Source organism: Nerophis ophidion, linkage group LG09 (assembly GCF_033978795.1).
Source record: "Nerophis ophidion isolate RoL-2023_Sa linkage group LG09, RoL_Noph_v1.0, whole genome shotgun sequence".
Classification (NCBI taxonomy): domain Eukaryota; kingdom Metazoa; phylum Chordata; class Actinopteri; order Syngnathiformes; family Syngnathidae; genus Nerophis; species Nerophis ophidion.
The window spans coordinates 10,379,894-10,407,458 of record NC_084619.1 but is presented as its reverse complement, the minus strand read 5'-3'; the positions used below and the strand labels follow the sequence as shown (position 1 = coordinate 10,407,458).

Genomic DNA, 27,565 nt, shown 5'->3' with positions numbered 1-27,565 from the left:
ACACTGTGACACGTGCCGTCGCGGGCTGAAGTGTCCCTTGATTGTGGCGCCAAACTAAGTAAATAGAAAAAAAATCAACGAAAAAGTAGTCCATACGGTATTTAGTCAGCCACCGATTGTGCAAGTTCTCCCACTTAAAATGATGACAGAGGTCTGTAATTTTCATCATAGGTACACTTCAACTGTGAGAGACAGAATGTGAAAAAAAAAATCCAGGCATTCACATTGTAGGAATTTTAAAGAATTTATTTGTAAATTACAGTGGAAAATAATTATTTGGTCAACCATTAAAAGCTCTCATTGATGGAAGGAGGTTTTGGCTCAAAATCTATTCATTCTTTCCTTAACACGGATCAATCGTCCTGTCCCCTTAGCCGAAAAAAAGCCCCAAAGCATGATGTTTCCACCCCCATGCTTCACAGTAGGTATGGTGTTCTTGGGATGCAACTCAGTATTCTTCGTCCTCCAAACACGACGAGTTGGGTTTATACCAAAATGGATACATGGATGATACAGCAGAGGATTGGGAGAATGTCATGTGGTCAGATGAAACAAAATATAACTTTTTGGTATAGACTCAACTCGTCGTGTTTGGAGGAAGAAGAATACTGAGTTGAGTTTATACCAAAAAGTTCTATTTTGGTTTCATCTGACCACATGACATTCTCCCAATCCTCTGCTGTATCATCCATGTATCAATTTTGGTATAAACCCAACTCATCGTGTTTGGAGGAAGAAGAGCACTGAGTTGCATCCCAAGAACACCATACCTACTGTGAAGCATGGGGGTGGAAAAATAATGCTTTGAGGCTGTTTTCATGCTAAGGGGACAGGACGATTGATCCATGTTAAGGAAAGAATGAATGGGGCCATGTATCGTGAGATTTTGAGCCAAAGCCTCCTTCCATCAGTGAGAGCTTTGAATGGTTGACCAAATACTTATTTTCCACCATAATTTACAAATAAATTATTTACAATTCCTACAATGTGAATTCCTGGATTTTTTTTTTCACATTCTGTCTCTCACAGTTGAAGTGTACCTATGATGAAAATTACAGACCTCTGTCATCATTTTAAGTGGGAGAACTTGCACAATCGGTGGCTGACTAAATACTTTTTTGCCCCACTGTATGAAGGCCACAAGCAAGTGTTCTAAATGTAGAAATAAATCATAGTATGATTTGTGTTTTATGAACCCTTTAAGGCATAATAAAATATGGTTTTATTCGCCACCCCACACAAAAATATGTTCTATGTGATAATTGCAAATTTGAGAATACAATAATTTCTGTGCACAAAAGCACAGAAAAATCAGGGGTCTCAGACACGCGGCCCGTGAGAAATGATTTTGCGGCCCCCACCTTAATATGAAAGTCTAATTTTAGTGCAGTTCGCGAGTTTTATATGAACGCCGCTTGACAGCGTTGTGTTATTTGGCTCTAAAATGCCTTTTTCTACGTTCAAGGTTGCCTACCCCTACATTAGTGGAAAAGCTGCAAATGAGTGGAAGCGACAGGGATGTTGCCATGGAGACGAGGTTTTCTTACGTGCCTGGCTGCAGGCATATCGCGACACCTGTCCGTCAGTAACAACAGTCCCCGATAATCTCAACCAATTGAAACCGATATTTGTAGAGATGTCTGATAATATCGGAATGCCGATATTATCGGCCTATAAATGCTTTAGAATGTAATATCAGAAATTGTCGGTATGACTTTCAAAAAGTAAAATGTATGACTTTTTAAAACGCCGCTGTACGGAGTGGTACACGGACGTAGGGAGAAGTACAGAGCGCAAATTAACCTTAAAGGCACTGCCTTTGCGTGCCGGCCCAGTCACTTAATATCTAGGCCTTTTCACACACACACACAAGTGAATGCAATGTATACTTGGTCAACAGCCATACAGGTCACACTGAGAGTGGCCGTATAAACAACTTTAACACTTACAAATATGCGCCACACTGTGAACCCACACCAAACAAAAATGACAAACACAATTCGGGAGAACATCCGCACCGTAACACAACATAAACACATACCCAGAACCCCTTGCAGCACTAACTCTTCCGGGACGATACAATATTTTTTTTTCTTGCGGCCCAGCCTCACCCAGACTCTGCATCCAGTGGCCCCCAGGTGAAGTGAGTTTGAGACCCTTGATCAAAATGAAGCCGCATTTGGTCCGCGGGCCGTAGTTTGGACACCGCTGTTCTAAACCCACCTTGCTGTAGTTGAACATATGAATTATATGAAAATTATATGTCTTTATAAGCCGTCCACACAGCTTTCACACGCACAAATAAACACTTCCTGTGCTCTTCAAATACTTTTAACACCATTAAACAGACTTTTGACAAGAACAAGAAAGTTTGATCACATTACGCCTATACTGGCTTCCTGTGCACTTAAGATGTGACTTTAAGGTTTTACTACTTACGTATAAAATACTACACGGTCTAGCTCCAGCCTATCTTGCCGATTGTATTGTACCATATGTCCCGGCAAGAAATCTGCGTTCAAAAGACTCCGGCTTATTAGTGATTCCCAAAGCCCAAAAAAAGTCTGCGGGGTATAGAGTGTTTTCCGTTCGGGCTCCAGTACTCTGGAATGCCCTCCCGGTAACAGTTCGAGATGCTACCTCAGTAGAAGCATTTAAGTCTCACCTTAAAACTCATCTGTATACTCTAGCCTTTAAATAGACCTTTTTAGACCAGTTGATCTGCCGCTTCTTTTCTTTCTCCTATGTCCGATGACCATGGATGAAGTACCGGCTGTCCAGAGTCGAGACCCAGGATGGACCGCTCGCCTGTATCGGTTGGGGACATCTCTACGCTGCTGATCCGCCTCCGCTTGAGATGGTCTCCTGTGGACGGGACTCTCGCTGCTGTCTTGGATCCGCTTGAACTGAACTCTCGCGGCTGTGTTGGAGCCACTATGGATTGAACTTTCACAGTATCATGTTAGACCCGCTCGACATCCATTGCTTTCGGTCCCCTAGAGGGGGGGGGGGGTTGCCCACATCTGAGGTCCTCTCCAAGGTTTCTCATAGTCAGCATTGTCACTGGCGTCCCACTGGATGTGAATTCTCCCTGCCCACTGGGTGTGAGTTTTCCTTGCCCTTTTGTGGGTTCTTCCGAGGATGTTGTAGTCGTAATGATTTGTGCAGTCCTTTGAGACATTTGTGATTTGGGGCTATATAAATAAACATTGATTGATTGATTGATTGAACCGCAAAGTGGCAAGAGAACATTGTTTTTGGGAGAGAAAAAAAAAAAATTGGTATGAAAAAAAAAACGTGTTTAGGCCTAAAAAAACAAAAAGAGGTGAAAATTACTTGTTTACATTCTATTTGATGGTCTGGAACACTGAGGTCGGACCTCATGAGCTGCAAGTACGACTTCTCGGCAGTCTTCAAATGCAAAATTAAGCTTACAAAAATAGAAACAAGCTACATCTGTCATTACTACTCTCTAATTTAGAAGAAATATACCAGAACGGAAAATTAAGCACTCCATGTGTTATAACTCAGTGTTTTTCAACCACTGTGCCGCGGCACACTAGTGTACCATGAGATATTGTCTGGTCTGCCGTGGGAGATGATGTCCATCCATCCATTTTCTACCGCTTATTCCATTTCGGGGTAGCGGGGGGCGCTGGCGCCTATCTCAGCTACAATCGGGCGGAAGGGTTAAAACTACTTTTTGCAAAGCAGTATTTATAATCTACAAATAATGTGCCGTTGTTGAGTGTCTGTGCTGTCTTGAGTACGTCCGAGTAACCGTTTAATACTCTTACATATCAGTAGAAGCCAGCAGGTAGCTAACTGCTTTGTAGATGTCGGGAACATGGTCTGTTGTGATCACAATATGCATACCACAGCGGGAGGCAGTGTGCAGGTAAAAAAGTATCTAAGGCTTAAACCTAAAATGAACAAAAGGAGAGTGCCGCTAAAGGCATCGAAGCTTAGGGAAGACTATGCAAAACGAATCTAAAACTGAACTGGCTGCAAAGTAAACAAAAACAGAATGCTGGAGAGCAGCAAAAACTTACACCGTGTGTCCATAAAGTATATCCGTACATGACAAGAACAAAATAGGAGCGCAAGACGAGACCTCAAACAATACACACAGGAAAACACCACAAAAAAATGAAAAATAAGTCACAGTCGTGACAGTACACCTACTTTGAGACAAGCTACATGCTTGGTTATGGTTTGAGTTTATATCCAACAATTGCAAGAATGACTTTTTACTGCTGAGTTTAATATTTTAATGTTTTCTGCTAGTGGTGTGCCTCGGGATTTTTTCAACGGAAAAAGTGTGCCTCGGCACAGAAAAGGTTGAAAAACACTGTTATAACTATTCTCAGAAAATCAAGCAATGGCGCATATTCCATTTTTTTTTTTTTTTTTAAACAGTGGATGAGACTAAAGTACAGAACAAATTACTGATCTTTGTCCTTAATCCTTCTTTCCTTGAACAAATACGAAATAAAGCCCAGACAGAGACTTACTGAGGACTGACAAGGCCAAAAAATGACCTTTAGTAAACAGCAGCAGAGATTAGTCAAAAGATGAGAATATGGCTCTCAGATATTTATATTTATATAGCGCTTTTCTCTAGTGACTCAAAGCGCTTTACATAGTGACCCCCAATATCTAAGTTACATTTAAACCAGTGTGGGTGGCACTGGGGGTAGGTGTGTAAAGTGTCTTGCCCAAGGACACAACGGCAGTGACTAGGAAGGCGGAAGCGCGAATCGAACCTGGAACCCTCAGGTTGCCAGCACGGCCACTCTACCAACCGAGCTATGCTGAGTAACCGTGTAACACTCTTCCATATCAGTAGGTAGCTAATTGCTTTGTAGATGTGGGAAACAGCGGGAGGCAGAGTGCAGGTAAAAAGGTGTCTAATGCTTAAACCAGGGGTAGGGAACCTATGGCTCTAGAGCCAGATGTGGCTCTTTTGATGACTACATATGGCTCTCAGATAATTATATTTATATAGCGCTTTTCTCTAGTGACTCAAAGCGCTTTACAAAGTGACCCCCAATATCTAAGTTACATTTAAACCAGTGTGGGTGGCGCTGGGGGCAGGTGTGTAAAGTGTCTTGCCCAAGGACAGAACGGCAGTTACGAGGATGGCGGAAGCGGGAATCGAACCTGGAACCCTCAGGTTGCTAGCACGGCCACTCTACCAACCGAGCTATGCCGAGTAACCGTGTAATACTCTTCCATATCAGTAGGTGGCAGTCGGTAGCTAATTGCTTTGTAGATGTGGGAAACAGCGGGAGGCAGAGTGCAGGTAAAAAGGTGTCTAATGCTTAATCAATCAATCAATCAATATTTATTTATATAGCCCCAAATCACAAATGTCTCAAAGGACTGCACAAATCATTACGACTACAACATCCTCGGAAGAACCCACAAAAGGGCAAGGAAAACTCACACCCAGTGGGCAGGGAGAATTCACATCCAGTGGGACGCCAGTGACAATGCTGACTATGAGAAACCTTGGAGAGGACCTCAGATGTGGGCAACCCCCCCCCTCTAGGGGACCGAAAGCAATGGATGTCGAGCGGGTCTAACATGATACTGTGAAAGTTCAATCCATAGTGGCTCCAACACAGCCGCGAGAGTTCAGTTCAAGCGGATCCAAGACAGCAGCCAGAGTCCCGTCCACAGGAAACCATCTCAAGCGGAGGCGGATCAGCAGCGTAGAGATGTCCCCAACCGATACAGGCGAGCGGTCCATCCTGGGTCTCGACTCTGGACAGCCAGTACTTCATCCATGGTCATCGGACCGGACCCCCTCCACAAGGGAGGGGGGGACATAGGAGAAAGAAAAGAAGTGGCAGATCAACTGGTCTAAGAAGGAGGTCTATTTAAAGGTTAGAGTATACAGATGAGTTTTAAGGTGAGACTTAAATGCTTCTACAGAGGTAGCATCTCGAACTGTTACCGGGAGGGCATTCCAGAGTACTGGAGCCCGAACGGAAAACCATGGGTAGGGAACCTATAAGTCTTAGCTGACATTGCTTAACACGATAAGAAATGAATAATTCCGTTGGTAATCACAGTATCAAAAATAACGTTCAAATTATAAAACATTCTCATGCATTTTAATCCAACCATCCATTTTCTACCACGCCTGTTCAAGATGTCGCATTAATGGTAAGAAGTATTATATATATTATTGGTTAACTTTTATAATAATGTTGTTAAAAAGAATAAGAGACTTATTGTACTCTACAAATGTTGGTCATACTTAAAAATGTACAAATTTAGTTGTATTCAGTGTTGAAAAATATTATATGGCTCTTACGAAAACACATCGTGAAATATTTGGCTTTCATGGCTCTCTCAGCCCAAAAAAGTTCCCGACCCCTGGGACATGGATCAATCTACTGTTTATCTCGCAATGTCTTTCTAAAAGAAACAAAAAAACTCCACGTAACCGTCTGGGAGTCACCTTCCTTCCCACTTTGACCACAAACTACAAGCCATACTTCTGCGGGTTCATGCATAATTCGGATGAAAAAAAGGTTCAGAGAGTTTTCAGAGTTTGTCTGCCGCTCGGAGAGAAAGACAGGAAGAGAGGGGAGGTTCAGAGAGACTTTGTTTTGGAAGGAAAATGTTTTGGTTGCACGTTTACCTTTTGGCGTTAGATTTGCCGTATAAACACGCAAGAGACAACTTTTCTAAAAACAGAGGAAGGTGTGTGTGTGTCATTCTAGACCAGGGGTCACCAACGCGGTGCCCGCGGGCACCAGGTTGCCCGTAAGGACCAGATGAGTCGCCCGCTGGCCTGTTCTAAAAATAGCTCAAATAGCAGCACTTACCAGTGAACTGCCTCAATTTTTATTTTTTATTTTTTATTTACTAGCAAGCTGGTCTCGCTTTGCCCGACATTTTTAATTCTAAAGAGAGAGAGAGGAGTTCAAGTACTTAGGAGTCTTGTTCACGAGTGGGGGAAGTGCGGCGTCTTCAGTAATGCGGACGTTGTACCGATCCGTTGTGGTGAAGAAGGAGCTGAGCCGGAAGGCAAAGCTCTCAATTTACCGGTCGATCTACGTTCCCATCCTCACCTATGGTCATGAGCTTTGGGTCATGACCGAAAGGATAAGATCACGGGTACAAGCGGCCGAAATGAGTTTGGGTCTCTCCCTTAGAGATAGGGTTAGAAGCTCTGCCATCCGGGAGGAACTCAAAGTAAAGCCGCTGCTCCTTCACATCGAGAGGAGCCAGATGAGGTGGTTCGGGCATCTGGTCAGGATGCCACCCGAACGCCTCCCTAGGGAGGTGTTTAGGGCACGTCCAGCTGGGGAAGACCCAGGACACGTTGGGAAGACTATGTCTCCCGGCTGGCCTGGGAACGCCTCGGGATCCCCCGGGAAGAGTTAGACGAAGTGGCTGGAGAGAGGGAAGTCTGGGCTTCCCTGCTTAGGCTGCTGCCCCCGCGACCCGACCTCGGATAAGCGGAAGATGATGGATGGATGGATGGATGGATGAGACAAAACTCAAATAGAATTTGAAAATCCAAGAAAATATTTCAAAGACTTGGTCTTCACTTGTTTGAATAAATTAATTTAGATTTTTACTTTGCTTCTTATAACTTTCAGAAAGACAATTTTAGAGAGAAAATACGTCCTTAAAATGATTTTAGGATTTTTAAACACATATACCTTTTTACCGTCTAATTTCCTTCCTCTTCTTTCCTGACAATTTAAATCAATGTTCAAGTAAGTTTATTTTTTTATTTTAAAGAATAATACATTTTAATGTAATTATTTGAGCTTCTGTTATTTCAAAGAAGAATATTTGTAAAATATTTCTTCAAACTTATTATGATTAAAATTCAAAAAGAATATTCTGACAAATCTAGAAAATCTGTAGAATCAAATTTAAATCTTATTTCAAAGTCTTTTGAATTTCTTTTAAAATTTTGGTTCGGGAAAATCTAGAAGAAATAATGATTTGTCTTTGTTAGAAATATAGCTTGGTCCAATTTGTTATATATTCTAACAAAGTGCAGATTGGATTTTAACCTATTTAAAACATGTCATCGAAATTCTAAAATTAATCTTAATCAGAAAACAAATACTAACGATGTTCCATAAATTCTTTTTTTAATTTTTTCAAAAAGATTTGAATTAGCTAGTTTTTCTCTTTTTTTTTTCGGTTGAATTTTGAATTTTAAAGAGTCGAAATTGAAGATAAACTATGTTTCAAAATTGAATTTTCACTTTTTTCGTGTTTTCTCCTCTTTTAAACCGTTCAATTAAGTGTTTTTTTCATCATTTATTCTCTACAAAAAAACTTCCGTAAAAGGAAAAAAAAATGTACGAAAGAATGACAGACAGAAATACCCATTTTTTTTTATATATATATAGATTTATTTATTAAAGGTAAATTGAGCAAATTGGCTATTTCTGGCAATTTATTTAAGTGTGTATCAAACTGGTAGCCCTTGGCATTAATCAGTACCCAAGAAGTAGCTCTTGGTTTCAAAAAGGTTGGTGACCCCTGTTCTAGACAATAATCATTAGAGTTTTCTTGCAAGTTTTTGTCTCTCTAGCAGAGATTTTTATAACCTATCATTCAAATGATACAGTGCAGCCGGAAAGTATTCACAACGTACCACTCTTTCCACATTCTGTTACGCTACAGCAGGGGTAGGGAACCTATGGCTCTTGAGCCAGATGTGGCTCTTTTGATGACTGCATCTGGCTCTCAGATAAATCTTGGCTGACGTTGCTTAACACGATAAGTAATGAATAATTCCACTTGTAATCACAGTGTTAAATATAATGTTCAAAATAGAAAACATTCTCATGCATTTTAATCCATCCGTCCGTTTCTACCGCACCTGTTCAAGAAGTCGCATTAATGGTCAAGAGTATTTTATTTATTATTGGTTAACTTCAGAATAACAATGTTATTAAAAAGAATAAGAGATGCACGCATTTAGTTGTTAGGAGGCATAGAATTCTCTTGTGGGACGACACTGTACAAGGGTACAGGTCTACGGGTTTCTCCTCATTGAGCTAAATTGAGTCATGTCTCTGTTGAATTCCTTGCTTCTTGTCTGTTTAATAAATGTCATCAGTGTTTGAACCTGACAGTTGTATTCAGTGTTAAAAATATTATATGGCTCTCACGGAAATAAATTTTTAAATATTTGGCTTTCATGGCTCTCTCAGCCAAAAAGGTTCCCGACCCCTGCGCTACGGCCTTATTTCAAAATAGAATGAATTAATTTTGTCCTCAAAATGTTTCACACTATATAATAAACATTTTGCAAAGTTATTCAAAATAAAAAACACTAACCATGAAAATTTTGCAAACGTATTCAAAATAAAAAAACAACCCTTCCCATCCAACCTGAGGGAGGTTCTACAAAGAGGAATGGGCCAAACCGTCCAAAGATAGGTGTGTCGAGCTTTTGGCACCACATTCAAAAATACTTGAGGCTATAATTGCTGCATCAACAAAGTATTTAGCAAAGGCTGTGAATACTTATGTACGTGTGATTTTTTTATTTGATAAAAAAAAACAAAAAAACTTCATATTGTCATTAAGTGAAGTGAAGTGTGAATTATATTTATATAGCACTTTTCTCCGGTGACTCAAAGCGCTTTACATAGTGAAACCCAATATCTAAGTTACATTTAAACCAGTGTGGGGTGGCACTGGGAGCAGGTGGGTAAGGTGTCTTGCCCAAGGACACAACGGCAGTGACTAGGATGATGGAAGCGGGAATCGAACCTGCAACCCTCAGGTTGCTGGCACGGCCGCTCTACCAACCGAGCTATGGGTTATTGTCTGTAGAATTAATGTATTCTATTTGAGAATAAGGCTGTAACATAAAATGTAAATGTGGAAAAGATGAAACTGTGAATACTTTCCACATATTGTGTATGTAGAGTACAGGCACACCTTGGACATACCTTCTCATCCACAATCAATCAATCAATGTTTATTTATATAGCCCCAAATCACAAATGTCTCAAAGGACTGCACAAATCATTACGACTACAACATCCTCGGAAGAACCCACAAAAGGGCAAGGAAAACTCACACCCAGTGGACAGGGAGAATTCACATCCAGTGGGACGCCAGTCACAATGCTGACTATGAGAAACCTTGGAGAGGACCTCAGATGTGGGCAACCCCCCCCCCTCTAGGGGACCGAAAGCAATAAATGTCGAGCAGGTCACAACACAAGTGATGGTCCCAACCCTATTGGTAAAACAAAAAATTCAACTAAACAACCCTGATAAGGCACACCTGTGAAGTGAAAACCACTGCAGGTACCTCTTGAAGCTCATCAAGAGAATGCCAAGAGTGTGCAAATCAGTAATCAGAGCAAAGAGTGGCTATTTTGAAGAATCTAGAGCAGGGGCGCTCACACTTTTTCTGCAGGCGAGCTACTTTTCAATTGACCAAGTCGAGGAGATCTACCTCATTCCTATTTATAATTTATATTTATTGGCAACACTAAACTGGCCCTAGTGTGTGAATGTGAGTGTGAATGTTGTCTGTCTCTGTGTTGGCCCTGCGATGAGGTGGCGACTTGTCCAGGGTGTACCCCGCCTTCCGCCCGATTGTAGCTGAGATAGGCGCCAGCGCCCCCCGCGACCCCGAAAGGGAATAAGCGGTAGAAAATGGATGGATGGATGGATGGATTTATTTATTTATGAAAGAGACATTTTTGTTAACAAGTTAATGGTGTTTAATGATAATACAAGCATGTTTAACACACATAGATTCCTTTCTTTCATGAAGACAAGAATATAAGTTGGTGTATTACCTGATTCTGATGACTTGCATTGATTGGAATTAGACAGTGGTGCTGATAACGTCCGCATTTTCAAATGGAGGAAAAAAAAAAAGTCCTCCTTTCTGTCCAATACCACATGAAAGTGGTTGGATTTGGCATCTCATTTGTCCAACTTGCATACTCCTTTTTAAACACTTTGTTATGAGAGTAGCATATGTGTGTGGCCCTTTAATGTCTGGCAGCAGGTGAGTGACGTCAGTGAGTGTGCGGGTGGGCAAGCAAGTGAGAAAGCGGTCGCTGAGGGCGGGGGAGAAATACATTGGCATCAAACTCCGTAGCTTGCTAGCTTGTGCACGCTAGCTTTCTGAGACTCTTATTTTGTTAGCACAGGCAGGATGAAACAGGTCTTTTATGGTGAAGACAGGAACTCCGCAGTCGGTCTTTAGAGTTTTGACAGTAGGTACGGAGTCTCTAGAAATAAAATGTGTTTCTCTGCGTCCGCCCTGTTAGTGATTTTTTTCTTAAATATGAGCTCGCAGCAGCCAGCGTCATCTCACAAGATCCTCGGGTGCCGAGAATGTCAAACAACTGACGAAAGTGAAGTCTTGGTATGATTGATGATTGCTCATTTTTATGTCTATTTTTTTTTAAAGGTTTATTTATAAATTTCAACAATTACAAACAGTAAGACAAACAACAATATACAACATTATAAAACATTATGAAAAGAGTACAAAACAGCGCCAGGGGGTTGTAAGTTCAAAATAATAAAAAAAGAATACAAACATATATATATATATATATATATAAATAATAAACAAAATGCAAAGCCGTAGGCTTATTCAGATTCATCAAACAACTTAAATTTGGAACACAGCATCATCGTTTTCACAGCTTTTTGGTTGTTAGAGGTAGAGAGCGTTTTAATGTAAAGTTCCAGATCTTTTTTTAAAGGCACAAAAGATAGGACGGGTATTAAAAAACTTACATTTATGAATATAAAACTTAGCCAATAAAATAATGAGGTTGCAAAGGTAGAATTGCTTTTCAAATTTTTGTTCATACAGTGTAAAACCAAAAATCACATCTTTAAAGTAAAGCACAAATTTGTCATAAATATTGTCCAGGATTTTTTAATGCCTGGCTTGAGATCGACTGACACACCCTCCGAGATCGACCAGTCGATCGCGATCGACGTAATGCCCACCCCTGATCCAGAATATAAAACACGTTTTCAGTTATTTCACCTTTTTTGTTAAGTACATAACTCCACATGTGTTCATTCACAGTGTTGATGCCTTAAGTGACAATCTACAAATAGTCATGAAAATAAAGAAAACGCATTGAATGAGAAGGTGTGTCCAAACCATGGATTGATTAACGTGGACCCCGACTTAAATAAATTGAAAAACTTATTTGAGTGTTACCATTTAGTGGTCAATTAAATGGGTTGTACTTGCATAGCGCTTTTCTACCTTCAAGGTACTCAAAGCACTTTGACACTACTTCCACATTTACCCATTCACACACACATTCACACACTGATGGAGGGAGCTGCCATGCAAGGCGCCCACCAGTACCCATCAGGAGCAAGGGTGAAGTGTCTTGCTCAGGACACAACGGACGTGACGAGGTTGGTTCTAGGTGGGATTTGAACCAAGGACCCTCGGGTTGCGCACGGCCACTCTTCCACTGCGCCACGCCGTCCCTAATTGTACGGAATATGTACTGAACTGTGCAATCTACTAATAAAAGTTTGACTCAATCAATTCAAAAAACCTTTGGCCTGTACTGTATGTCAAAAAATGTGTGCTGAAAATTTTTTTTCGATAAATTATCAAGAAATCAATTTACCGACCTTTCATGACTACTCAAATCTAACGGTTGTCTTGTTGAAAAATTGAAAAACATCTGAAAACAGACTGTTTGGGTTTTTTGACTTTGGCAGATTAAAAAAAACACACTGCAATACTAAAACATTTTGCACGGTGTATCTAGTGTGTGAATGTTGTTCGTCTACGTTCTCCCGTCCAAAGGCAAAACCCAGTAACTCAATGTTAGTCAAAACTGAGCTGATAATAATTTTGGAGTTCCTAGGTGATATGCTTTATATTAGTGTATGCGATACTGTAATTTGTTCCGTAAGTAAGCTGTTACCCGCATGGCAGGACTTAGCAACTACCACACAACAGAAAAACCTAGTATCTCAAGGGACCAATCGGAGCTTCTTTGTCAGTCGCCTTATTGTCTTTAATGAGACATTTGCCCGAATGGGGGCCGACGGTCAACCTGATTATGTGATATTATGGCACGGGGGGATATTTGGACGTTGCAAGCACCTTCATTAAATTTATTGTTCTTGATTCTTCCCCTTGCATACTCTTTTGGGCAGATAACTGTGGAGGTAAAAATAAAAACTGGACGCTGTACACGGCTCAAACGCAGAATGGGGCCCACCCGAGATTGTGATAAAATATCTGGAGAAAGGGCACACACGTTCATGAGAGCAGATCCAATCGGCAAGAAAATGAAAGCTCAAGAAAACATCTATAGGTTTGATGACTTTGTAGATCTTTGTAAGACAGCATCAAGATGGATTGGCTTTCCTTTGTTTTCTCAAAATCAGTTAGAAGTCTCGATTACTGTAACGTATTATTTTCGGGTCTCCCCATGTCTAGCATTAAAAGATTACAGTTGGTACAAAATGCGGCTGCTAGACTTTTGACAAGAACAAGAAAGTTTGATCACATTACGCCTGTACTGGCTCACCTGCACTGGCTTCCTGTGCACTTAAGATGTGACTTTAAGGTTTTACTACTTACGTATAAAATACTACACGGTCTAGCTCCAGCCTATCTTGCCGATTGTATTGTACCATATGTCCCGGCAAGAAATCTGCGTTCAAAAGACTCCGGCTTATTAGTGATTCCTAGAGCCCAAAAAAAGTCTGAGGGCTATAGAGCGTTTTCCGTTCGGGCTCCAGTACTCTGGAATGCCCTCCCGGTAACAGTTCGAGATGCTACCTCAGTAGAAACATTTAAGTCTCACCTTAAAACTCATCTGTATACTCTAGCCTTTAAATAGACCTCCTTTCTAGACCAGTTGATCTGCCGCTTCTTTTCTTTCTCCTATGTCCCCCCCTCCCTTGTGGAGGGGGTCCGGTCCAATGACCATGGATGAAGTACTGGCTGTCCAGAGTCGAGACCCAGGATAGACCGCTCGTCGGGACCCAGGATGGACCGCTCGCCTGTATCGGTTGGGGACATCTCTACGCTGCTGATCCGCCTCCGCTTGAGATGGTTTCCTGTGGACGGGACTCTGGCTGCTGTCTTGGATCCGCTTGAACTGAACTCTCGCGGCTGTGTTGGAGCCACTATGGATTGAACTTTCACAGTATCATGTTAGACCCGCTCGACATCCATTGCTTTCGGTCCCCTAGAGGGGGGGTTGCCCACATCTGAGGTCCTCTCCAAGGTTTCTCATAGTCAGCATTGTCACTGGCATCCGTCCCACTGGATGTGAATTCTCCCTCCCCACTGAGTGTGAGTTTTCCTTGCCCTTTTGTGGGTTCTTCCGAGGATGTTGTAGTCGTAATGATTTTTGCAGTCCTTTGAGACATTTGTGATTTGGGGCTATAGAAATAAACATTGATTGATTGATAGAAGTGAGTTGCTAGGTTCTGCCTTTGGACGGGAGCGTTGGCCCTGCGATAACGCGGCGACTGGTACCCCCGCCTTCCGCCCGCATGCAGCTAAAATAGGCTACAGCCACCCCTGCAGCCCCAAGAGGGACAAGCGGCACAAAATGGACGGATATCTCCAGTAACATGAAAGCTGCTTCACAAGTTAGCAACATTTTATCTCCTTTTCTAAGGCACAGGAGAGTCATCTTGCAAACATGAAACACGATCCACATAAGTCTGCGGTTCTTTTTCGATTGGAAAAAAGCTGCATGAATCTCATGGGAGGATACCGTGGAGAGTATTATCTGAGAGACCACCTCCTCTTTCTCCGAACCAAGCACACAAGCCACTTAACGGATGTACAGAAGGATATGATGCACAAAAACACTAAGTATTGGTTCTGGGTTACAAAATGATTGCAGTAAACACCTTTGAATGTGGCATCAAATGCAAATCTGTATCAACCAATCAATCAATGTTTACTTATATAGCCCTAAATCACTAGTGTCTCAAAGGGCTGCACAAACCACTACGACATCCTCGGTAGGCCCACATAAGGGCAAGGAAAACTCACACCCGGTGGGACGTCGGTGACAATGATGACTATGAGAACCTTGGAGAGGAGGAAAGCAATGGATGTCGAGCGGGTCTAACATGATACTGTGAAAGTTTAATCCACAATGGATCCAACACAGTCGCAAGAGTCCAGTCCAAAGCGGACCCAACACAGCAGCGAGAGTCCCGTTCACAGCGGAGCCAGCAGGAAACCATCCCAAGCGGAGTCGGATCAGCAGCGCAGAGATGTCCCCAGCCGATACACAGGCAAGCAGAACATGGCCACCGGATCGGACCGGACCCCCTCCACAAGGGAGAGTGGGACATAGAAGAAAAAGAAAAGAAACGGCAGATCAACTGGTCTAAAAAGGGAGTCTATTTAAAGGCTAGAGTATACAAATGAGTTTAAAGGTGAGACTTAAATGCTTCTACTATATATCAAAGTCCGTGTTTGCCATACAATTATATTATATTTGTAGCGGCTTGCCACCAAAAAACTTGGACTGCAATTTTTGTCACTATAATTAGCAAATAGTCAGGGGTCTCAGACGTTCACGGCCCTGTCCAGTACTTGACTTCATATTTAATTGGAGCCTGTGCACCTTGGGCGCCTATTAGTTAAATATCAATTTGGCAATCACAAATCCCATTGGATTGAACACTAAAGTCAATAACGCAAAGGGCAACACAAAAATTCTAGCACGACACACACACTGGGCAACACAGCAAAGACATTCCTTTGAGTAAGCTAAAGAATGTCTGACCATTTCCTGGGGAATTCAAATAACATTTTTGCATTAAATTCTACATTTAGAATGACTTAAAGCATGGATATTTAACTACATTGTTTAGGGGGGCCACTTTATTGAAAGCTAAAGACCAGGTGGCCGAACTACTTCTTTCACTCTTGTATATTCCAGAGAACTATCAGACATTTGATGTTAGTCTGTTTGTATTGTTAGAGTTACTGTTGTTTTTAAAGGGGAACATTATCACAATTTCAAAAGGGTTGAAAACAATAAAAATCAGTTCCCAGTGGCTTGTTGTATTTTTTGAAGTTTTTTTCTAAATGTTACCGGTCCCGGAATATCCCTAAATAAAGCTTTAAAGTGCCTTATTTTCGCTATATTCGAAACCACTATCCATTTCCCTGTGATGTCACACAGTGCTGCCAAAACAAACAACATGGCGGTTACCACAGCAAGATATAGCGACATTAGCTCGGATTCAGACTCGGATTTCAGCGGCTTAAGCGATTCAACAGATTACGCATGTATTGAAACGGATGGTCGGAGTATGGAGGCAGATAGCGAAAACGAAATTGACGAAGAAATTGAAGCTATTGAGCGAATAGCTATTGACGCTATTCGGCCATAGCGTGGGTGTACCTAATGAAGTGGCCCATTGCGTGGCTGCCTTATTAGCATCGCCGGTAAAATGTGCGGACCAAACGATCAGGACTTTCGCATCTTGTGACACTGGAGCAACTTAAATCCGTCGATTGGTAAGTGTTTGTTTTGCTTTAAATGTGGGTATCTAGTTTCAAATCTACATACAGCTAGCGTAAATAGCATGTTAGCATCGATTAGCGTAACATGTTAGCATCGATTAGTTGGCAGTAATGCCGTGACCAAATATGTCTGATTAGCACATAAGTCAACAACATCAACAAAACTCACCTTTGTGATTTCGTTGACTTAATGGTTGCAAATGCATCTGCAGGTTATCCATACATCTCTGTGCCATGTCTGTCTTAGCATCGCCGGTCAAATGTGAAGACACTTTGGCACATTCAATGGGGGTCTGGCGGCAGATTTCTTGCCAGTGGTGCAACTTGAATCCCTCCCTGTTAGTGTTGTTACACCCTCCGACAACACACCCACGAGGCATGATGTCTCCAAGGTTCCAAAAAATAGTCGAAAAAACGGAAAATAACAGAGCTGAGACCCGGTGTTTGTAATGTGAAAATGAATATGGCGGCTGTGTTACCTCGGTGACGTCATCGCTAAAAGACCGATAAACAGAAAGGCGTTTAATTTGCCAAAATTCACCCATTTAGAGTTCGGAAATCGGTTAGAAAAATACATGGTCTTTTTTCTGCAACATCAAGGTATATATTGACGCTTGCATAGGTTTGGTGATAATGTTCCCCTTTAAGGAAAATTCTGCAAAACAGCTAGTCAACGATTATGTATATTACAGCACTCTAGTGTTTTTATGAATCTGCAGCAAAAACGCTGTGTTACTCAATAGTTGCTCCCAACTTTTTATTTTAACTGAATTCAGGGGCCAGCAGTTGAATAGCCCAAATGACAAAAAAGAGGAACTGCAATGCAACCTTAAGGAACACCACTTGTATAGTGAAGTGAATTATATTTATATAGCGCTTTTCTCTAGTGACTTAAAGCACTTTACATAGTGAAACCCAATATCTAAGTTACATTTAAACCAGTGTGGGTGGCACTGGGAGCAGGTGGTTAAAGTGTCTTGCCCAAGGACACAACGGCAGCGACTAGGATGGCAGAAGCAGGAATCGAACCCTCAAGTTGCTGGCACGGCAACCGAGCTATACCGCCCCATAGTAACAAAGTAAGTTGAACAAATGACTCAGTCAGCAATCGATGGAAAATGGGCTCGCTTATCTGGCGGAGGTAGGAAGAAAGTGAGCGACGAGCTTGATGCTAATCTGTGTCAGTGGATACATCGCATTCGTGGACTGAACTACTACTAATGCGGATCATTTTGTGTCCCGCAAAATGATCCGCATTAAGGCCAAGGAGTTGTATGCCACCTTGAGTGACAGATAGATAGATACAGTGGGGCAAAAACGTATTTCGTCAGCCACTGATTGGGAGAGTTTATACCAAAATGGATACATGGATGATACAGCAGAGGATTGGGAGAATGTCATGTGCTCAGATGAAACCAAAAAATAACTTTTTGGTATAAACTCAACTCGTCGTGTTTGGAGGAAGAAGAATACTGAGTTGCATCCCAAGAACACCATACCTACTGTGAAGCATGGGGGTGGAAACATCATGCTTTGGGGCTGTTTTTCTGCTAAGGGGACAGGACGATTGATCCGTGTTAAGGAAAGAATGAATGGGGCCATGTATCGTGAGATTTTGAGCCAAAACCTCCTTCCATTAGTGAGAGCTTTGAATGGTTGACCAAATACTTATTTTCCACCATAATTTACAAATAAATTCTTTAAAATTCCTGCAATGTGAATTCCTGGATTTTCTTTTCACATTCTGTCTCTCACAGTTGAAGTGTACCTATGATGAAAATTACAGTTCTCTGTCATCATTTTAAGTGGGAGAACTTGCACAATCGGTGGCTGACTAAATAATTTTTTGCTCCACTGTATGAAGGCCACAAGCAAGTGTTCTAAATGTAGAAATAAATCATAGTATGATTTGTGATTTATGAACCCTTTAAGGCATAATAAAATATGGTTTTATTTGCCACCACACACAAAAATATGTTCTATGTGATAATTGCAAATTTGAGAATACAATAATTTCTGTGCACAAAAGCACAGAAAAATCAGGGGTTTCAGACACGCGGCCCGCGGGCCAACTGCGGCCCGTGAGAAATGATTTTGCGGCCCCCACCTTAATATGAAAGTCTAATGTTAGTGTGTTTTCCGCATTCTGTCTCTCACAGTTGAAGTGTACCTATGATGAAAATTACAGACCTCTGTCATCATTTTAAGTGGGAGAACTTGCACAATCGGTGGATGACTAAATACTTTTTTGCCCCACTGTAGATAGATAGATAGAACTTTTATTCCTTCAGAAAAATTAACAGCATTCTAATTTTTAAATTTAAGCACAACAAAGAGCTGAGAAAGCTTGTATCTCAAATTACTCGTACCACTGTTTGTGATTTACTATCAATCAATCAATCAATCAATCAATGTTTACTTATATAGCTCTAAATCACTAATGTCTCAAAGGGCTGCACAAACCACCACGACATCCTCGGTAGGCCCACATAAGGGCAAGGAAAACTCACACCCAGTGGGACATCGGTGACAATAATGACTATGAGAACCTTGGAGAGGAGGAAAGCAATGGATGTCGAGCGGGTCTAACATGATACTGTGAAAGTTCAATCCATAATGTATCCAACACAGTCGCGAGAGTCCAGTCCAAAGCGGATCCAACACAGCAGCGAGAGTCCCGTTCACAGCGGAGCCAGCAGGAAACCATCCCAAGCGGAGGCGGATCAGCAGCGCAGAGATGTCCCCAGCCGATACACAGGCAATCAGTACATGGCCACCGGATCGGATCGGACCGGACCCCCTCCACAAGGGAGAGTGGGACATAGAAGAAAAAGAAAAGAAACGGCAGATCAACTGGTCTAAAAAGGGAGTCTACTACTACTATTTTTCTTTCCAAATTGTCGCACTTTTATTATTATTATTTTGCAATTGCTTTACTTTTTATTCGACGCCTTTTTTTTACCCTATTGCTTTTACACTATCTTGTTTAGCTCATTCATTGTTTATGTTCTTTGTTTTGTATGTTTTTTGATATGCTCTATGCTTTTTAACCTGTAAAGCACTTCGGTTCAATTAAAAAATTGTTGTAAAATGTTCTATATAAATAAAGTTGCCTTGTCTACCAAAGGCTCATCCGAGCATAGTAAAGGGATGTTAAAAAGATAGAACAGCCGAAAATTCTATCAGTGGAATAAACGGCAGACTAAGCCATGTAGCCTCTCTCCCTCCCAGTCATCTTGAATTCTCTCCTAATTCATTATCGAAATGAGCTGCGTTCAAGTGAAGCTTTATTGACAGTTCCAATGTGCGCCGTGAAAAAGCTTCGAGTCCATTAAATATCCTAATTATTGTGCCTGTTCTTAAAATTCGGAATCATTTTACTTTCATGCAATGAGGGGAAAGTCATTGGGCTGATGGCCGTGGTCTCAGCATGAACTCTACTGTAAGTAAAACCACTTCCTGAGGTAAGAAGCGTAAAGGGAACTTGAATATGTCAAGTCATGCGGGTGTCCTGTAGAAGACAACATGTCCGCATACTCAACTTAAAAAACAAAGTTGATTTGATTCTTATAAAAGCAAGAAAGTGGATGCAAAAGACCGTTGCCAACCAGTGAATAAAATGGCAAACCTTCCTTTGCATTAATTGTATTTAATATATTGACATGTTAAAGGGGAACATTATCACCAGACCTATGTAAGCGTCAATATAATCCTTGATGTTGCAGAAAAAAGACCATATGTTTTTATGAACCGATTTCCGAACTCTAAAAGGGGGAATTTGGCGATTTAAACGCCTTTCAATTGTTCGCCTTTCGGAGCAATGACCTTTCACCCGTGACGTTACATAGGTAATCAATCCGGCATTTTCTCAAACACATTACACACACCAAGTCAAATCAGCTCTGTTATTTTCCCTTTTTTCGACTGTTTTTCCGTACCTTGGAGACATCATGCATCGTCGGTGTGTTGTCGGAGGGTGTAACAACACGAACAGGGAGGGATTCAAGTTGCAACAGTGGTCAAAAGATGCGAAAGTCCCTCGGTTGTTCTGCACACTGTACCGACGACAGCTATGCTACTACAGAGATGGCACAGATATGGCAAGAATGTGTGGATATCCTGCGACATTCAAAGCAGATGCATTTCCAACGATAAAGTCAACGAAATCACAAAGGTGAGTTTTATTGATGTTATTGACTTATGTGGAGTGTGCTAATCAGACATATTTGGTCACGGCATGACTGCAAGCTAATCGATGCTAACATGCTATTTAGGCTAGCTGTATGTACACATTGCATCATTATGCCTCATTTGTAGCTATATTTGCATCCAGCCTTTCCCTCCACCCACATTTAATGCCAAACAAACACATACCAATCGTTGGTTAGAAGGCGATTGCCGAATTCGTCCGCGCTTCCTCCCGTGCCGCTGTCTGTCGTGATATGGCTCAATAGCTTGAGTTTCTTCTTTAGTTTCGTTTTCGGTACCTGCCTCCACACTCCAAGCATACGTTTCAATACATGCGTAATCTGTTGAATCGCTTACGGCGCTGAAATCCGAGTCTGAATCCGAGCTACTATGTTATACCTTTCTGTGGTATCCGCCATGTTTGTTTCTGTGTGGTCATGCTGTGACGTCACAGTATATACCGATCGTGAAAATCCGGTACTTTGAAGCTGTTTTTCGGGATATTGCATGATGGGTAAAATTTTGAGAAAAACTTCGAAAAATAAAATAAGCCACTGGGAACTGTTTTATTGGTTTTAACCCCTTCAGAAATTGTGATAATGTTCTACTTTAAAAAATATTCTTAATTTATATTCATCAATCAATCAATCAATTAATCAAAGTTTATTTATATAGCCCTTGATCACAGATGTCTCAAAGGGCTGCACACGCCACAACTCAGATCCCATGAACGAAAAAACTCAACCCTATGGAAACAACGTGAAGCCCTGGAAGGGAACGCAGATGTGAAAAGTATAAAAACGCTTCAAACGTAGATCTTTGTGATTCCAGTTTAGTCGTTTAAGCAGACTTAATTTCTTGTTAGACCAGCCAAGACACCTTTCATTAACACAGACATTTACTGCAGCCAAAACTAAAAGGGGAACTGCACTTTTTTGGAGAATTTTGCCAAAATTCATTCACAGTCATGCCGGATGGATTTTTTTTTTATGCCTTCTAAATATTAAATACATTCGTTTTAAAAGTCTGCTTACAATGGCGTCTAAGGGAGCCGCTCAATTCTGCCTACAGAGCCCCTCTGAAAAAACATCCCAACACCTCCATTAGGGTTTTATATACAAACCCTGTTTCATTATGATTTGGGAAATTGTGTTAGATGTAAATATAAACGGAATACAATAATTTGCTAAACATTTTCAACCCATATTCAGTTGAATATGCTACAAAGACAACATATTTGATGTTCAAACTGATAAACATTTTTTTTTTTTGCAAATAATCATTAACTTTAGAATTTGATTCCAGCGACACGTGACAAAGAAGTTGGGAAAAGTGGCAATAAATACTGATAAAGTTGAGGAATGCTCATCAAACACCTATTTGGAACATCCCACAGGTGTGCAGGCTAACTGGAAACAGGTGGGTGCCATGATTGGGTATAAAAGAATCGTGTTGAATTGAATTTTTTTTAAATTTTGAGACGAATCCTGACCCCAAGAATCGATATAGAATCGAATAGTGGGACACAAAGATTCGCAGCCCCTAATATAACGGTACATAAAAATTTCTGTTCGGTACGTACCTCGGTTTTGAGGTCACGGTTCGGTTCATTTTCGGTACAGTAAGAAAACAACAAAATATACATTTTTTGGTTATCTATTTACCAAATTTGTAAACAATGGGTTTATCCTTTTAACATTGGGAACACTATAAACATTCTGCCCACGTTAATCCACATTAAACTGCCTCAAATTGTTGCCATGATTAAATAAAATGACAAAACTTATCTTCTACAAATAAAAAGTGCAACATAAAACAGTTTCAGGTCAACTCATCATGCTTAGTTTATTACGGCATTTGGGAAGCCTGTAGTTGACTTTTATTATGTAAATGTTATATTTTTGTCAACATGTGATAGCAGGGTCCCTGCCATTCAAAACTAGGCTACTATATTACTAATGATTGATTTAACTATAGCTGAAGAAATAGTACAATAGCAAAAGGAGAGACTATTCATCCCTGAACACCATGGACTTCATGTTAGTTCATGTGAAATAACAAACGGACAGGCCTTTGCTGCCCCTAACACACACAAACACACAAGCACAAAGCAAAACGAGCTAACGTTACACTAAAAGCTAATTAGCCTTCACCTCAAGCCAGAACTGCGAGCGAGCTGACTGGGAATTGTTTTTTATAATTTGGGGAGAGTACGATGTCCGCTGCTAAACACATATCTGCTCGACGCTGAAGCATTGACTACATGCGCTCTGAATACGCCCTGCTGATTGGCTGTTACATTGCTCTGAATACGCACTGCTGATTGGCTTTGTATGTAACCAATCAGATGGTTGTGTGGGCGGGACCATGCTGGGTGCTCAGACAGAGGCAGAAAGCAGAGCAACTTGTTAAGACTTTAGCTTACAAACTCGTTCGATACACCTCCGAACCAGACCGAAACCCCCCGTACCGAAACGGTTCAATACAAATACACGTACCGTTACACCCCTACTGTTTGACATATTCCCACTTGAAGCCAAACCACCGCCAGACGATGGACCCCCTGCTGTTTTTCTTGGGAATTAATTCTTCCTTCATTTGTTACCAGATTTGCACTTTCTTTCTCTCGTATTACCACTCGCACGGCTCCGCTAGCATCACAGCTAACATTACCCATGCTGCTACCTCTGCTCCGTGAGGGCGTATACGTATGCGAGGTATGATGTGACAGTATGTGAGGTATGTAAGAAGGTGCGCTTGCTGTCAGTGAGAAAGAGAGACAGGAAAGAGTGCAGAAGAGCCTGTAGTCTAATGCCAGCATGTAAAAGTAACTGTGTGAGAACGTATACTCAAACATCATCATATAGTCATTTTCTATATCGTACAGAGACAAACCCGTATCGCCTAGCCCTACTTGTAGCTTAGCTTACTAAGCACTGCTCCACAGACCAGTCCCAGACCACAACGTTACCATCACCATGCTCGATTTTAGGCTTGGCACTCGATATAGACAGGGGTCGGGAACCTTTTTGGCTGAGAGAGCCACAAGGCCAAATATTTTAAAATGTATTTCCGTAAGAGCCATATAATATTTTTTTTAACACTGAATACAAATAAATGCGTGCATTTTTAAGTAAGACCAACATTTCTAGAGTATAATAGGTCTCTTATTCTTTGTAATAACATTGTTATTCTGAAGCTAACTGTGGAGGGGGCGTGGCCTGCCGGCCTGCAGTGGACTGGGATGTGCCAGGACCGGCCTCTGAATAAGCGACAGGTGCGTAAATGGCCCACCTGGGCCTTGTTATCTAATCACCTGTCGCTCTGTTATAAGCAGCAGCCAGGAGGAGAGACGGGGTTGGGGCTGGAGCCAGAGCGCGAGCGAAAACAAAAGAGAAAAAGACAATTGCTGGAAAGCAACTGAGGGACTTATTGAAAAATAAAACAATAGTGTAACCCTGAAACAGGCTCTCATGTCGGTGCTTGGTGGTCTAAAACAGTGGTCCCCAACCTTTTTGTATACGCGGACCGGTCAATGCTTAATCATTTGTCCCGCGGCCTGGGGGTGGAGGGGGGGGATCCATTTTTTTTCTTCTTTTTTTTCTTTGTCATGAAAAAGGGACGTTTTTGTGGTTGGTGCACTAATTGTAAGTGTATATTGTGTTTTTTATATTGATTGAATAAAACAAAAAATATATATATGTATATATATATATATATTTTCGTTTTTTTTAATAAAAATGAATAAAAAAATTCTTCTGCGGCCCGGTACCAAATCGGGCCGCCCAGTGGTTGGGGACCACTGGTCTAAAAAAACCCCAGGAGGGCAAGCCCCACACTAACCACACAAAGTTCCATGCGGACTGGACACTGGCCGAGAGTGGAGTCGGCTGTCTTGGTTGCTTTGTTGGGTCTGCTCCTGTCTCTGGCCATGCTCCCTCCACCCCAGCGGACGATGGCGTGGAACACCGCAGAGGCCACCACAGTGGATATGTTTCTTTTACTTTTTATTCATAGCTGTATGTAGAAGTGTCTGGTTGTATCTGCTGCTTTAATGTCTTTAATGTCCTCTGTGTTCTTTGATGTTTGATGTTTCCCTCTTACACACATGTAAGAGGGATGTGTACTATGGCTATGAGTTGTTGTTTTTTTCCCTTGGCCTCTCCAGGGCCCAGGCTAAGACCGATTTTTTAATTTTATTTTAATCTTCTATTTGTTTCTCCCCCCCTTGTTTACCTGTATCTCATCTTTTTTTTGTAAGGGGCGCTGGAAGCCGGCAGACCCGTCAGCGATCCTGTTCTGTCTCCCTGTAATGTTTGTCTGATCTTGAATGGGATTGTGCTGAAAATTGTAATTTTCCTGAAGGAACTCTCCTGACGGAATAAATAAAGTACTATCTAATCTAATCTAATCCAACCAATAATAAATGAATACGTTCTTACCATTGACGCAACTTTTTGAACAGGTGCGGTAGAAAAACGGATGGATGGATTAAAAATGCATGAGAATGGTTTATATTTTAAACATTATTTTTAACACTGTGATTACAAGTGGAATTATTCATTACTTATCGTGTTAAGCAATGCCAGCTCAGATTTATCCGAGAGCCGGATGCAGTCATCAAAAGATCCACATCTGGCTCCCGAGCCATAGGTTCCTTACCCCTGCTATAGAAAGTGACATAAGACCAAGACACCATGCAGTCAAACACAAACGCTCACAGCGACTTGTTCCTAGCTCATACGAGGCAAACACGGAAAAATATCAAACATCCTAGACAAACAGTCCTCCCAGTCAGCCTTTTTGGGATGAAAAAAAAGACTAAAAACTGAGCGAGTGAGTCTGCAGCTGCAGGGCAGGAAAGCAGACGCACACAAGACATCTCAAACATGCAGGTTAACAGCCGTCAGACAAATGTCTCAGCATTCTAAGAGTCAGAAAAAAAACATCCAAACATTCTGTACAGTAAAAGTCTGTATCGGAGCCTCTTCATCCTTCAAGGCATTTTTGTCTTTTCATCAATTTGCTGCTTCTGTACGTGTGTCAGTCTACAAATGTTAGTATTCCCATCAGCAGGACGTGCTTTCCCATCCTTCTCTCAGCAATTTCTCTCCATCCAATGAGTAATTACATCAGTATGTCCAAACAGGATATAGCAAGAAGAGCTGCACTGTCCAGCATTCTAAATCAGCTCCGGGCCAAAGAAGTGACTGACAGCATACATAACATGACAAGACTAGCTTAGATCTCGATAACGTTCGCAGCCCTCCAATGACAAATAAATACGATGGTAGCAGACCTTAGAGTCGCATCCATCCACAATACATGAGTCATTCTTTCACGACAAGGCGAGCAACAGATAATTGTTCCTGCACCGTGTCCGTTAATTAGCAGTGTTATTAGTTTGTGAACCCTCTCCCTCCCCCGGTGATATAATCGCTCATTTACACGCGAGCATAGAGAGAAAAAGATGCTTATGTAATGTAAAACAGAGGAGGAGAAAAGGAGTCAAATGTTTGACAATTACACAAGCATGTCGGAATATTCCGTTTGAAAAAAGGGACTCATTGTTAAGGGGGAACTGAACTTTTTTGGGGAGGGGGATCATTCCCAATCCGGCACGTGGACACATAGGGCCCTATGGGTGCTTGAGCCCCTACCCTTATTTTGCCTCGTCTTAAAAAGTGCCCTCTGCCTGTGTGTGTGTTTTTTTTTCTTTAAACAACATTAATAAATTCCTGTAAAGGATGTAAAATAACCCCCCCAAAAAAACAACAAAAAAAACTCCAAGTTTTTTTGTAATACCAGGTTGTTTGAGCCTGCGCTTCCGCCAGAGAGAGAGAGGGCGAGTGAGTGAGTGAGAAAGTGAGAAGAGAGAGAGCCAAATGCAGCCTGAGGAGACGTGACAGTTGAGCAGCTTGAACCTGTGACTTATGGTCTAGTCGCCGTCCACTTATTCAGCATCTAATATGGGTCATATTTCAGAAAAACGCGGTATTATTCTATTATTCAATGTGTCAGCTTCTGTTTTTGCCGGACGTCGGAGCACGGCGCATCAATTGAGCACGACACATCGATTCCGCACAGAGCAGAGCGGATCGTGCGGGACAGGAAGTAGTGTACAAAATACAAAATAAAACACCGGGGTAATTTTCAAAATAAAATGCACTGTGTTTCTCTCACAGTAGAGGTTTAGATATAAAGTTGTATTGCGTTTCAGTTGTTTAGTCTGAGCATTAAGTGAGAAAGACCATAAGTTACAACTTGGTGTTTTCATCAAGGGAAGAAAGACAGATTTTCACATTGAAGTTTTTTCCATTTGGGTAATTACTTTTTTTATTTTTTTCGAAGTTCATGTTGCACTGTTAAATGTTCAATATTAAAATGCTTATCTTTAACAATAAATAGCCTAATAATAAACCAGTGTTTTGTTGCCTTTCATGTCTTCCAAGCCTATGATAATGTGAATTAACTCATTATGACAATAATTTGTTGACACAAAAGAAATGGCAATCACTTTTACCGACAACGGACACACAGCTAAGTAGTTAGCTTCCTATTAGCAAATTTAATTTTACATTAATTTCCATATTGTGTAAAGGACCCAAAAAAAAATGTCCTGCCCTTTTCGGACTTTGAGCCCCTGCCCCTCTATAATCATGTGCACGTCCCTGTTCCCAATCCTTAGTATGCAAGACAGGCACAGATCATGTTTCTCTATTTTTATAGACTCCCTTTTATTGTCATTCAAACTTGAACTTTACAGTACAGAAATTATGCATTCTAGCTAGGGGTGTGGGAAAAAATAGATTCGAATATGTTGTGGTATTCAAAATGGATTCTCTTT

The 27,565-nt window shown here is 41.3% G+C and overlaps 1 protein-coding gene across 6 annotated transcripts in view; it reads right to left on the bottom strand.

Annotated features, from left to right (window-relative positions):
* Window positions 1-27,565, bottom strand: part of marchf8 (membrane-associated ring finger (C3HC4) 8) — a 309,683-nt gene that overhangs the window by 101,919 nt on the left and 180,199 nt on the right. The window lies entirely within an intron of this gene.